This window comes from Mytilus californianus, unplaced genomic scaffold (genome assembly GCF_021869535.1).
Source record: "Mytilus californianus isolate M0D057914Y unplaced genomic scaffold, xbMytCali1.0.p SCAF_1, whole genome shotgun sequence".
Taxonomy (NCBI): Eukaryota; Metazoa; Mollusca; class Bivalvia; order Mytilida; family Mytilidae; genus Mytilus; species Mytilus californianus.
The window spans coordinates 31,214,761-31,228,408 of NW_026262581.1; the positions used below are offsets into that span (position 1 = coordinate 31,214,761).

Consider the following 13,648-nt stretch of genomic DNA (forward strand, 5'->3'; position numbering starts at 1 on the left):
GGGATTGTCAACATTTTATAATAGCTGCATATTTTCAATTATTTCACACTAACTGAGACATATTTACAAGAAGTCTTTCAGGCGAGATAGCATGTGACTATGACTTGTATAACAGTGGTATAGACAGCATTACCTCCTTTATCGTACCTGGTCTAACTATAATGTTGATGTCATTTCAGGAGGATGCGTCACTGTCCCGCATTAAAAAAAGTCTGTGATTAAATGCATATTTTTATTTTTTATGTATATTTGTAATTTCTTATTTTATACTTTATGTTATTATTTAGAGTTTTTTTTGTTCCTGCAAATACCTACTGCTTGGTCATAAAATAATAAAACTCTTCTTCTTCGGATTTAATGGCTGCTTCATTTATCATGTGTATGTACTTGCAGATTCCAACATCATTATGACGTATATCTGAATATTCATGTAAACAAAAAAAATATTCTTATAAATGACTGCATGGGATTTCTTTTCGGTAGTACCGACCGTGCGAGACCCTCATGGTTAGTCAAGGTCGTAAAACACCCCCTAGTAGTAGTACGGTAATTTATCAGTATTTATAATTAATAGAAAGTTCAAACCATAATTAACATGTGAATTAATATTCAATTTGATGTGAATAAACTCATCATAGATACATTTTGTACCAGGATTGAAATTTTGTACGCCAGACGCGGGTTTCGTCTACAAAAACTCCTCAGTGACGCTCGAATAAAAAATAATAAAAAAGGCCAAAGAGAGTACGAAAATAAAGAGCATTGAGGATGTGAGCACACCTTCATGGAAAACTACATTAGCCAAAAACATTAACCTGATACGGGACGGACCAACAGACGAACGAACTGGCGTACAGATAAGAAAACATAATGCCCTTCTACTATCGTAGGCGTGGCATAAAAATTGTCTCAACAGCAATGTTGTACGCTGAATAACGCTTTGATAGTAAAATTCCTGGAAAATGTTGTCTGCATAAAGGGTATTTAGATTCATGACGATTGTAAGATCCTCCACTTGGTGTCGCCTCTTTCTCTGTGAAAGTACCAATTTGTGCTAAAATGTTCTTGAACAACAACTTCATGAATAAAGGGTATGCCAATATAACAGCAACTCGACTTCAGGTCAACAAACGTTCTTCAACAGTAGACAATTCACTACTTATGTCAACGTCAGAGAGAAATCACTCGAGGAAGCTGTAAATAAATTGAACGGATACTTTGACCAATATATGTCGTTTGAGTTGTTGTTTCGTTTGGTTTGTTGTCTCCCCAAATATATTCACTATCAACACTAATTTCTTTAAAGTAAAAACAATATAAACCACTAACAAGGTTCCTGACTTGAGACAAGTACATGGATATGTAGCGGCGATAAGCTACATGTATTAGTTACACATAATTGTAAGCAGTTTCCGTGAAATGTTGCACATAGATCTTATCTTAAGTATTTGAAGGAAGATGATAAACATGATCAATATATAAATGTAATTGTTAAGTGTTGCGACAAAATAACTCTATATTAATGCAGGTTGAAAACAACAAAAGAGCAGTATTCACATTTTTTCTTACGAGTTCACAACGGATTAGGCATTCTTAACCTTGTTTTGCATACTTAACTTCATTTATGAAACTGAAAGTGACAGATTAGTTCATATTTTGTTAAATATTGTTTGAAGACGATACTATCTACAACAGACAGATTCTTGTTATTGTTGTATTGTGTCAATTTTATGCAAAAATACGAGGCTCCAAGCTCTAGTTTCATGAGTCTCAAATATATACGAATGTGCAACTCGCCAATACGTCTATATGTCTCTAAACTTTATTTCCTAAAAGAAACTTTATTATCATTTTGAATGTGTAAACTATTATTACTGACGAACTTAGCTATAATCAAATAGGATTTCAGATTGAAAAAAACAAAACAATTAAAAAAGGTTTAAAAAATGCAAAGTACTGAAGTACTGAACATCGGATGACCGCAAGTTCTTGTGGATGGTCACAAGCACTTGTCTCAGAAAAAAATCACATCTCTATACCTGAAAGTGAAGTTTATGTACAGTACTACAGATATATATTTTTTTCTGAGACAAGTTCGTGCGTGGATGATGAATAAATGACAGGAAATTCAACCTCACCGTAATAACTATTATATTGTAGTGATACAAATCAGTATACTTTGGTTTGTTGTTTTTATTATATTAATATTAATATTTGTATATAACAGTTACATGTATATATAATTTTCATCCATTTGTATATCATTATATTCTACTATTCTAATAATAGTGCAGTGCAAGTGCATGGTGGACACTCTTCTGTAATAATGTGATTTTTCTAATAGATTGGATTTGAGTAGGCATTCATATTTTCCCGCAAAACATTCTTGAGATATTCTCCCGCATGCGTTAACACAATTTTTCTGTACGTGTGCATAGATATTAATGATTTTTTACTTATATATATATATGTATTGTTGCCACAGAGATTTCTACTTACGTAACTTTCGTTTTTGACTGGTAACCGATCTATAAATACGCGGACATTATGGAGTGCAAAATAACATTCCTTATCGCTTGTTATGAATTCATTTCTTCAATGAATACTCATAAATATATTTTTTTAGAACATAAATTAATAATATGAACATTTTTTGTGTATATATATATATATATATTTCTAACGACAAAAAATGTTCATATTATTAATTTATGTTCTAAAAAAATATATTTATGAGTATTCATTGAAGAAATGAATTCATAACAAGCGATAAGGAATGTTATTTTGCACTCCATAATGTCCGCGTATTTATAGATCGGTTACCAGTCAAAAACGAAAGTTACGTAAGTAGAAATCTCTGTGGCAACAATACATCGGAATGCCCTCACGGTCATCGCGATGTAAAAACTATAATCTGGCGGTACAAAAAAGTTCGGAAAGCCAAAAACACAAAAACGTGTTAGCGCACAAAACCAAATGGACGTAAGCAAGACTGTCTAAATGGTTTAAACTTTCACGTGGAGTTGAAATCTTAGTTTCAGTACCGTAGCATACTATATACATTGGCAATTTACAGACAAAGTGTTCCTATATTTTTGAAGCATTGTGCTAAGTTTATTCTGTAAAGTATTGAAAGTAATACAGAAACTCGATAAACTTTGTATCAATGGTAATGGGGTGGCTGATTGAGAATAAAGATACAATAGTATACGATTCTACGTTTGGGCAGTTTTCGATCAACATGGTCAAGGATTATAATTTATGCAAGATTTCCTGTAAAAAACACGCATATCTCAAATATTGAAAAACAAATGAATTCATCACATGCAGATGAAACTTTATTCTATTTTATTTTTCTGTTTTTTTCCTTTCTGATTTCATAACTTCATGACTACAAAATTACGCTATATTGGCAGATTAAACGCAAGACGTTTAAATGCCTACTGGAAATATGCAAGACAAAATACAAATACAGATGTATGACAGACGAATGTCTAGTGAATATCAAAAGCTTTGTTAAATTCCCTGTATTCCTTTCAAATTTTACCTTTTTAATGTGCAAATAAAAAGTTGCCTTATCATACCTTTTTTTTCATTATTACAATTACATATTTATCAACTTATTGAGATCCATATTGTCTTAAAAGTACGACAGATCGAACTTGACGGTAATTTATTTTCGACTTATAAGACTTGGCTGATGTTTTTATCCGTTTATTCTCTCATCAATAAATCTAATTACAGGCTAGAGATATTCTATTAAGATCTGCTCCGTTTGAGTTTGTTCTTTTACATCTTACCTGTAGCGTAAATACTACTGTTTACAAAATCATAAACATCGATCAGACTTAAATGTGCCTAGATCATGATATTTGTTTTTTTCCATTGAAAACTTTGAAAATATCAATAAATGTTCATAGCTAGCTATAGGAATAAATGTAGATTTATATTATATGACTTAACATTGCAATCTTTGGATTCAATGTAGATTAATGTGATACAGCACGGTAAGGTACGAGGCGATGCGACAAGTTACGGTACGTGACGATGCGGCACGGTACGGCTCGGGGCGATGCGATGGGATACGCTATGATATGATATTAATACGATACGATGCGATGCGATGCGATGCGATGCAATACGATAGGATATGATGCGATGTAATGTAACGGAATTGAATGGAATGGAATGCAATGGAATGCAATAACTTTATTATCAGTTAAAGACTCCCCAAACAATACAGTAATTATAATAATCCAATACAAGGACTATAATATATTATATATATATATATAAACAAGTCTAAATTGAAAACAACGTTCAAACCTATGATTGCGTTGGATAAAAACCGCAATTTTTATACATGTGCATGCAAAACAAATTTCTTGGTAGAGTGGTCTAAATACAGCACAAACAACATTTTCCAAAAGAACAAAAATAGTGAAAAAGTATATTTTAACAAAACGTATATATATATTTCTCTAATTCTTCGTCAATTTATCCCTTTCTGCACCCATTGTATAAAAAAAATTTAACCAACGTGTGGTTCGTTTGATCTCAGTTCTTCATTGGTTTAAATCCGATTATGACGTCGAATTTTCTTGCTCTCCTCTGAATTTTCTATTGTGACGGCATGAAAAAAGGCGACCATGCCTGATGACGTCACATAGAAAGAACACATCTTTTTGCAGATCATTCGAAAAGAAGGAATAAATTTGCCTGCGTATTGTTTGAAAATCATTAGAGAAACAGATTCCACCACCAAATCTCGTGTAATACGATATTTATCCACTCTCGACAGTTAAATTTTAAATATTTAAAACGCTCGGCGAGCCTCGCGTTTTAAATTTGAAAATTTAACTGTCTCGAGTGGATAAATATCGTATCACACTCGATGCAGTAGTAGAATCTATATATATACATGTCTAAATTGAAAACAACGTTCAAACCTATGATTGCGTTGGATAAAAACCGCAATTTTTATACGTGTGCATATATATATATATATATACATATATATATATATGATGTACAATAATTGCTTAATAAATACAATAGAATATGAAAGTATTAACATAGTTATAACGGTTGTTACTTCCTGAGACGTGGTAATTATAAATACTAACTATTTGTCCACCAAATTTGTTAAGAATTTTACTTTGAAAAACATCGAATTATTGTCCTTTGAAACAAACTTCCACAAAAATGCACAATGTTTTTATTCAACGACCAGGACAAAACAAAACATTTCTTTACAATTGAGGATAAATTAGTCGTGTCGCATATTGTTTATTCAAAGTTGATCGGTCTCGAATTCATTGTCGTAGGGATTCAATGATTTTAGTTATTTCTTCCTCGTTTAGTTCATACATCAACATCTACTTATAAAGGCCCTTAACTAGCAAGGAAATCTAATAAATTGTTAGTAAAAGTACTCTGATAATAAGGAAGTAAAACTGGTCTACCGAGAAAGTCTACTGTAGAAAGGTGAAGAAGGGTAAGACGTTAATTAAGTTTAATTAAATCACGCTCATCTGAAATGTTAATTTTATCTATCATGTCTCTCGTTATATCTTTCTTTATGTTTGGTGTAGAGCTTATGCTTGATCTACTTGGTTGATAATTGTCTGTGGTTATTATACCACATCTTATTTTGATATTATTTATAACGCATAGAGGCGGACTTAAGGGGGCGACCCCTCCCCTCATGGAGCTACATACATGGTTAATGCAAAAACTTTTCACAAGTCTCACTCCTAACGTTGCCTTGTACGTGTCCCCCTTATCAAAATCATGGATCCTCATCCAGAAGCTTCAGAATCTAATCGAATACCGTGACCAGATGTGAAATATAATTGAGCGAATACAACAATCAAAGGTTAACACAATTTAAGTGTATACAACCAAAGGTCGATGACACTTTACTACAACCACGAAGTAGTAAACACGATTTAATATATTTGAAATAGTACTCAACGAAAGTTGATAAGATAAGACCAACTTTCAACTGCATGAGATAATCCCAATGGCCAATACTGCGAATCATGCGCGTTTGTATCATGCATCTTCATGGAATATCTCTCGTGCACATGCCAGTGTATTAAATTGACCATGTAGATCTAGGTATAGGCCTTAATCTTCCCAACGGTTACATAATTTTCATTTTTGGTCGATATATGCACTAGGTTGATACCACAGCTGGTGGACTGTTATTCCCCGAGGGTATCTTCAACTCAGAAATTAGTGCTTCGGTACTGACATATGATTTTTAACAAACTTTACTTAAATCTCTGTTGATAAATTGATAAATTATTAATTAACGAAGGTTTCAACTCCCACAGGCAAAGTGATCCAAAGTGGATCGTAGGCTATTTTAGGTCCCCTTTGGTTATACATCTGTTCTAGTATTAAGGTAAGTTGAGTTTGACCGTTCTTGTGAAGGTAAATTCAGAAAAGCGCTTCAGAAGCACACACTCAATAAAGTGTTGTTTTCGTGGCTTGAAGGACTAGTACTAACTAACTCTGACATTTTTTTTATTTGTACTATAACTAGAGAAGTGATGACAATTAGTTTTAAAGAGATAGTAGCTACGATTTTGACAAAATCATAATAAATTCTATTTTGGAACGAATACATGTATTTCTGTCTCATCACTGTACTACATTAGTCTTGGGAGATAATATATTGACAGTATAATAGTCCCAGATCAGTTCCGCTCTCAAGACAAAATAAATCGAAATTATAGAAAAAAGTATGATTAGATTGAGCTGGCAGATGGTTCAAGTTCAACGGATGTAGTATGCTTTTTTTTATATCCTGCTGTGATTTGAATAGAACAAATTTACATGAAAAGTATCTGCCGGGTTCATCGGCGTTCGAATATGAAACGTCAGACGAAACACTGAGAAACTTAGTGACCCGAAATGTTCAAATGTATGACATATTCTCAAAGAAAAAATCTGCCGGTCAGTCTTCCCGGCGTTTTTGATAATAATATTGAAATTACTGCACGAGTCCTCCTCTCGCCACTATGATCCGCTTGTAAAGTTGATCGAGTATTTACTGTCCGTATTGATCGACCCGGCCTTGTCAATAAATTACGGAAAAATAGAAACTCCTTCAATAATCATTGAAAAAAAATTACATGGGAATATGGCATGGTATTGGTTGCAAAAATTTGATATTTTTCATTTAAATGCAATATTTTTCATTTAATTGGTATATTTTTTCATTTATATGCAATATTTTTTCATTTATATGCAATATTTTTTCATTTGTATGGTATATTTTTTCATTTAAATGGTATATTTTTTCATTTATATGCAATATTTTTTATTTTAATGGTATAATTTTTCATTTATATGGTATATTTTTTCATTCAAATGCAATATTTTTTATTCAAATGGTAAAATTTTTCATTCAAATGGTATAATTTTTCATTCAAATGGTATAATTTTTCATTCAAATGGTATAATTTTCATTCAAATGCAATAGTTTTTATTCAATTGGTATAAAATGTCATTTGAATGCAATATTTTTTATTCAATTGGTATAGTAGTTTTTTATTTATATGCAATAATTGCATTATGGGAAATTCTTTGACGTCATAAGGTCAAATTTGCAACAACGTTTGGGATTGGTCGGAAATTGTTTGGATGTCTCCCCTTTCTTTCTAAACATGGGTGACCAAGAATTAAAAAACGCGTCAGAATATCGCCCCTCTAACTAAATCTAACGTTCGTACGAGTCCTGCACTGGCTGTTAATGCCAATAATGGCCAGGACGAGCAAAAAATGCGAGTGACAAGTAATAATAATTAATTTGACACACAACTTGTTCATGGATAGCGCTGAAACAGATGCCTGCGTGCATGGCAAAACACCTCCAATGAAAACCTTTTCTGAAGAAACTCTCCTACAGTCTACACATTGAAATAAAAAAAAATACATAGCTAGCCCCCCTCCCCCTTCTAAGTCCAGATACATGTAATCATGACGTTCTTTAGTGCTATATCATTTTTTACTTTTCTTGATCCTCAGAGACGTTGCAGGAAGGCACATGAAAAAAGAATAAAAAGCATCCAGGACGTTACAATTATTTGGACTAAGCCCCCTCTTTTTAACTACATGTAGAAAAAAAATCACCTAATTACGACAGCAGAACTAGAAACCCACAAGTAGAGACATAAGCTGTTATACTCCGGAACTAATTCTTTAATAAAGACAATTCAGGATAAATCGGAACCAGTTACTAACCCATGTTACAACAATAGTCCTATGACATAGGACATCACTATATGAGGAGTGAACTTCATATTTAATACTATCTATGATATGTGCTCTCATGTCTTATGCTGCAAATCATTTTACATCTAGGATTCGTTGCTGAGCTTTTTTTTACTGTTCTTGCCTCCGAATCCCTTAAATAGATTTTTTTTCAAGCCCCACACTAGTTCAATAATTACTATATGTCTTTGCATAAATAAGTATGCAGGGCATATTTCAAAACATATTTTATCTTCAGGACTTTTAAATGATTTACTTTTCAATACTGCATTGGGAAGGGGGGTATACAAGTTTATTTTGTGACACATTATATAATATAATTAGGTATCCAGCAAATTATATGATTGTACGTTTAGCTATTATCTAGACCCGTACACAATGTATATAATTAGACACATTTAACAGGGGCGGATCCAACACCTCGGTGTCTAGAAAGGGGGGGGGAGTAGGTTCAAATTTAGATATTTGTATAGAGATGTATATATGCGAGTATTGGCAGTAATGGTTATGGTGTGTGTGTGTGAGGGTAGGGGTTTCAGATCAAAGATCGTTTCTATAATTCTATATCTTTTAGTTTTTACCATTTCACTCTCTTCTTTATCCTTTGATCTCTATTATATTTGTTCTAAACATGCGTGACATATTTGCCACTGGACATAAGGCAACCAAAAGTCAATCAACGTATTCTGTATATTTCATCATTTCTTTATTATGTTTTCTATAGGTTTGGTCCCGCCCCTTATCTATTTTTTTGCGCATTAGGGACGACATCAAAAGTTAAATGTAGGATAAAAAAAAAATAATTCATATAGTTTTTTTCACTGACCCCCTACCCCCCCTCTTAATTTAATTTCTTAATTTGGGAAAAATTGATTGACCAATAAGGATATATATAAAATCGATGTTAATTAAACAAAACTTGCAGCAATTTTGACCCCCCCCCCCCCCCCCCCCAACTATTTGAATTAAGTTTTTTATCCTTCATTGATTTTCTGATGTCGTCCCTTATCCTCTCTATGTAAACCCAATTCATGTCCTGATAAATGGTGACTCATGCATAGCATCATATGTGGTTATTAAAACAAGAAACATATTCATATTATAATAATTAATGTATGCTAGGACTTATAGATAGATGTCATTAGTCCCAGGTCATGTAATAAAGTAGGTCTTATAAAAATACAATAGCATTTTAATTTTGATGATTATATATATGTTTATATATTTAATAATGCCATTTTTTTGGAAAAAAAGGTAGGGGCAAGGCGTTTTTAAAACATATCAATGGGACGCGTTTTTTTTTTTGTTCTTCGGAAGTGAGCCAGAAGAAGTCCATTTCGGTTTTTTTTTGCATTGGGAAGATCTTCTGGCTCTCTTCCACCTCTTCTTTTTTGATAGGTTGACGGCAGAGGCACATAACAAACATGGCGTAGTTTAGTCTAAATGAAATTAATAAATTTATGAATGCAGATATATTAGAATGTGAGCTGTTTTATAAACGTTTTATGGTATGACAGCCTTAGTAGGACATTCCTGTAGGACGATAAGCTGGATAAATATAAGAACTACACGGACAATAACAGTTAAGGGACGATTATTTGATATTCTAGGGAAGGGATTTTGATTGATTGGTGTTTTACGCTACTTTCAACACTATTGGTCTATTCCGTGGTGGTCAGTTTAAATTTATAGATGAAGGATGGGGAAGGGGAGAGGGGGCATTATTATTCATTTCAATCTGTCGCTAATCATGCCTATTTTTCAGCTCTTATCAGGCAACCATATTCATATATGAAATCCTTCTGTCCCCCGACCCAACAAATAAATAAATATCAAATGGGTTTCCTCTAATTTAACACAAGTTTAAATTGATTGATTGTTTGTTGCTAATTTTAACGCCCAGTGAAAATTATTTCATGCTTGTTCAGGAAAACACGAGTTTAGAAGTCACGTATATAATATAAAAATGAAGAGATGGAATATGATTGCTAATAAGGCAACTATCCACCGGAGTTCAAATATGAAGTGGATGTAAGCAATTATAGATAAGATAAGATAAGAAAAATTTATTTTAATTCGGGTTACATGAAATACTACAAACATGAGCTCTGTAGAGCTTTTTGCCGTCATGTAGACAAATGATTTTTTGTAGACAATCGTAAGGCCTTCAACAATGACAAAAACCTGATACTGTAAAGTCGTCTATAAAAGGCCCTACATTAAAAGTGTGACTGACAATTCAAACGAAAAAACTAACAGCCTAATTATACATAACAAAACAATTTACAAAATATCAAATATGAGTCGAGACAGGAACCAACGACAACCATTAAACTACAGGCTCCATCCCTGGGACAGGCAAATAAAGAATATGGCAGGGTGGATATAAAAACGAAGATGTGGTATGATTGCAGATGAGACAACTCTCCACAAGAGATCAAATGACACAGAAATCAACAGCTATAAGTCACCGTACGGCCTTCGACAATAAGCAAAGCCTACACCGCATAGTCAGCTATAATAGGCCCCGAAATCAAAAATGTAAAACAATGCAATCGAGAAAACTAACGGCCGAATTAATGTACAAAAAAATGAACGAAACACAAATATGTATAACAAAGCAACAAAGGCAACCACTGAGTTACAGGCTCCTGACTTGGGACAAGCACATACATACAGAATGTGGCGGGGTTAAACATGTTAGCGGGATCCCAATCCTCCCCCTAATCTGGGACAGCGGTGTAACAGTACAACAACATGTTTATGAGCAACCCATCCCGAAGCTGGGACAGTGGTGTAACGGTACAATAAAATAACAACCTGCACAAATCAGCAAATTACTCAAAAGATCGATAGGAGACACACACAAAAACTAACATTAAGACAATAGACACAAAGCACCGACATAAGAGTATTTGCAATTACTGGAAGTTTGCTCAAACCTAATTACAACTGGTACTGAAATAAATCTTGTTCTCCCAGACCGAGTTATCAATCAGTACACAACGCGCGGCAAAGGATTTATTGAAAAAAGAAAACAGTCTGAGAAACGTCTGGTTTACGTTGAATATACATATAAGAAGATGTGGTATGAGTGCCGATGAGACAACTCTCCATCAAAGTCATAATTTGTAAATGTAAACCATTAAAGGTCAACGTACGGTCTTCAACACGGAGCCTTGGCTCAAACCGAACAGCAAGCTATAAAGGGCCCCCAAAAATTAGTAGTGTAAAACCATTCAAACGGGAAAACCAACGGTGTCTAATCTATTTAAAAACCCGATATACTTGCATATAAATCCACATACAATGAAACGGTTTTTGAAAAGTGGACCGAACGTTTTGACCATCGAAATACTAGTTATGACCACAAGATTTTAACAGCCAGTGCAGGACTCGCACGAACGTTAGATTTAGTTAGAGGGGCGATATTCTGACGCGTTTTTTAATTCTTGGTCACCCATGTTTAGAAAGAAAGGGGAGAAATCCAAACAATTTCCGACCAATCACAAACGTTGTTGCAAATTTGACCTTATGACGTCAAAGAATTTCCCATAATGCAATTATTGCATATAAATAAAAAACTACTATACCAATTGAATAAAAAATATTGCATTCAAATGACATTTTATACCAATTGAATAAAAACTATTGCATTTGAATGAAAATCATACCATTTGAATGAAAAATTATACCATTTGAATGAAAAATTATACCATTTGAATGAAAAATTATACCATTTGAATAAAAAAAATATTGCATTTAAATGAAAAAATATACCATATAAATGAAAAATTATACCATTAAAATAAAAAATATTGCATATAAATGAAAAAATATACCATTTAAATGAAAAAATATACCATACAAATGAAAAAATATTGCATATAAATGAAAAAATATTGCATATAAATGAAAAAATATACCAATTAAATGAAAAATATTGCATTTAAATGAAAAATATCAAATTTTTGCAACCAATACCATGCCATATGGGAAACTGATTACATGATTCGATGAATGATACAATCTGTAACATCGACCTTTGATCACACAATGAACTTTCGATGGTAGTACTTAACTTAAGTTCCTAAGATTCGTCATTCATGCTCAGTATCAATATCAATTTAGTAGTTAAAATTTTACATAGAAAATTTTAATTTATGTTTATCATACTAGAGAAATAACTTTTGGGTTTGTAGACATATCTGAAAACTGGCTGCTAGCGAGTGGCTGCTAGCTTGAGTCTAGCGTCTCTGATCCTTTGAGGCATTTTCTGTATCTTTAAATATATCGCTCATTCTGTAAAATTCTCATGAAAATTATTTTACTATTAAATCTGTGTAATTATATGATTTCTTTATTCTGTACATGTACATTGATAATTTCTGTAAACAGTATCAGTCTGAGTATTGTTTTTATCCAACTCTTTTATTTTCAACGCTGTTATTTTTTTACTTTACCACCCTATTATTCTCTATTCTTTATTTGTTTTGGTCAACTTTCTCTATTCATCAATAAAGCGTTGAATGTCAAAACTAGTAATTTTGAGTGGCTGATTTTTGAACATAAAATCGTCCTAAAAGATTTCTGTTTTTATAAAAATCAATTCAGGAATTACGCCCCTTTTCAAAAATTCTGGATCACTCTGAACACCTTGAACCCATATTCCAGGAAGCATTTCGAAATAAAGTCGAGGAAAAATATTGAAATACTCCAGTAAAATTCCCAAAATTAAGATGCATATTATCATGTGACTTAATTCAGATCGAATAAAACACTTTCATGTGCGCGGGGCGCATGTACACAGATGGTACGATGTAGTCATAATGAGAATGTCAATTTTTTTTTGTTAGCAGGAAGAGAATTTCCGATAAATGGCGGGAGTTATATTCCTGGAAGTTGTGAATAAACGGAGTATGTAAGATTTTTTTAAAAACATTACACAGATGCAATGAATTAATCTACTTAAACTTGATCTAGGATTATAATCGACAACATGTGACCAGTTTAGTAGACACGCAGACAAGATATTTTTATTAAGGAGTAATTGAGTAGTAGAAAAGTTGCGTTCTTACAGGGGACGTGACCCTCCCGGTATCGGGACAGTTCGCCCTGATTACAGGTTCGCCCTGGGTTCGTTCGCCCATAGAGTCCGTACGTTCGCTCAAGGTTCGTTCGCCAAAAAAATATATCAAATAATATTGATGCCGGGACATAATATATTGACGTATAATAGTCCCAGATTGATGGCATTAAGGTTCATCATAACAAATGGACAAATATGGCGCCGTATTTTCACCTCAAAAACTACTCTGTGTACAGACTTACCTGTTTAGTTTGAAAAGTTGTAAGGCCTGGC

The 13,648-nt window shown here is 33.1% G+C and overlaps 1 protein-coding gene across 8 annotated transcripts in view; it reads left to right on the top strand.

The window, feature by feature from the left end:
- The first annotated feature begins 5,385 nt into the window (after window positions 1-5,385).
- LOC127701000 (plexin-A2-like) overlaps window positions 5,386-13,648 on the top strand; it is a 233,481-nt gene continuing 225,218 nt past the window's right edge. For 4 of the 8 annotated variants that reach the window (XM_052204765.1, XM_052204785.1, XM_052204793.1 and 1 more), the window contains exon 1: window positions 5,386-5,497. The gene's annotated coding sequence lies outside the window, so the exon portion shown is untranslated. The remainder of the gene's footprint in view (window positions 5,498-13,648) is intronic. The other 4 variants (XM_052204777.1, XM_052204802.1, XM_052204816.1 and 1 more) reach the window with 1 other exon arrangement.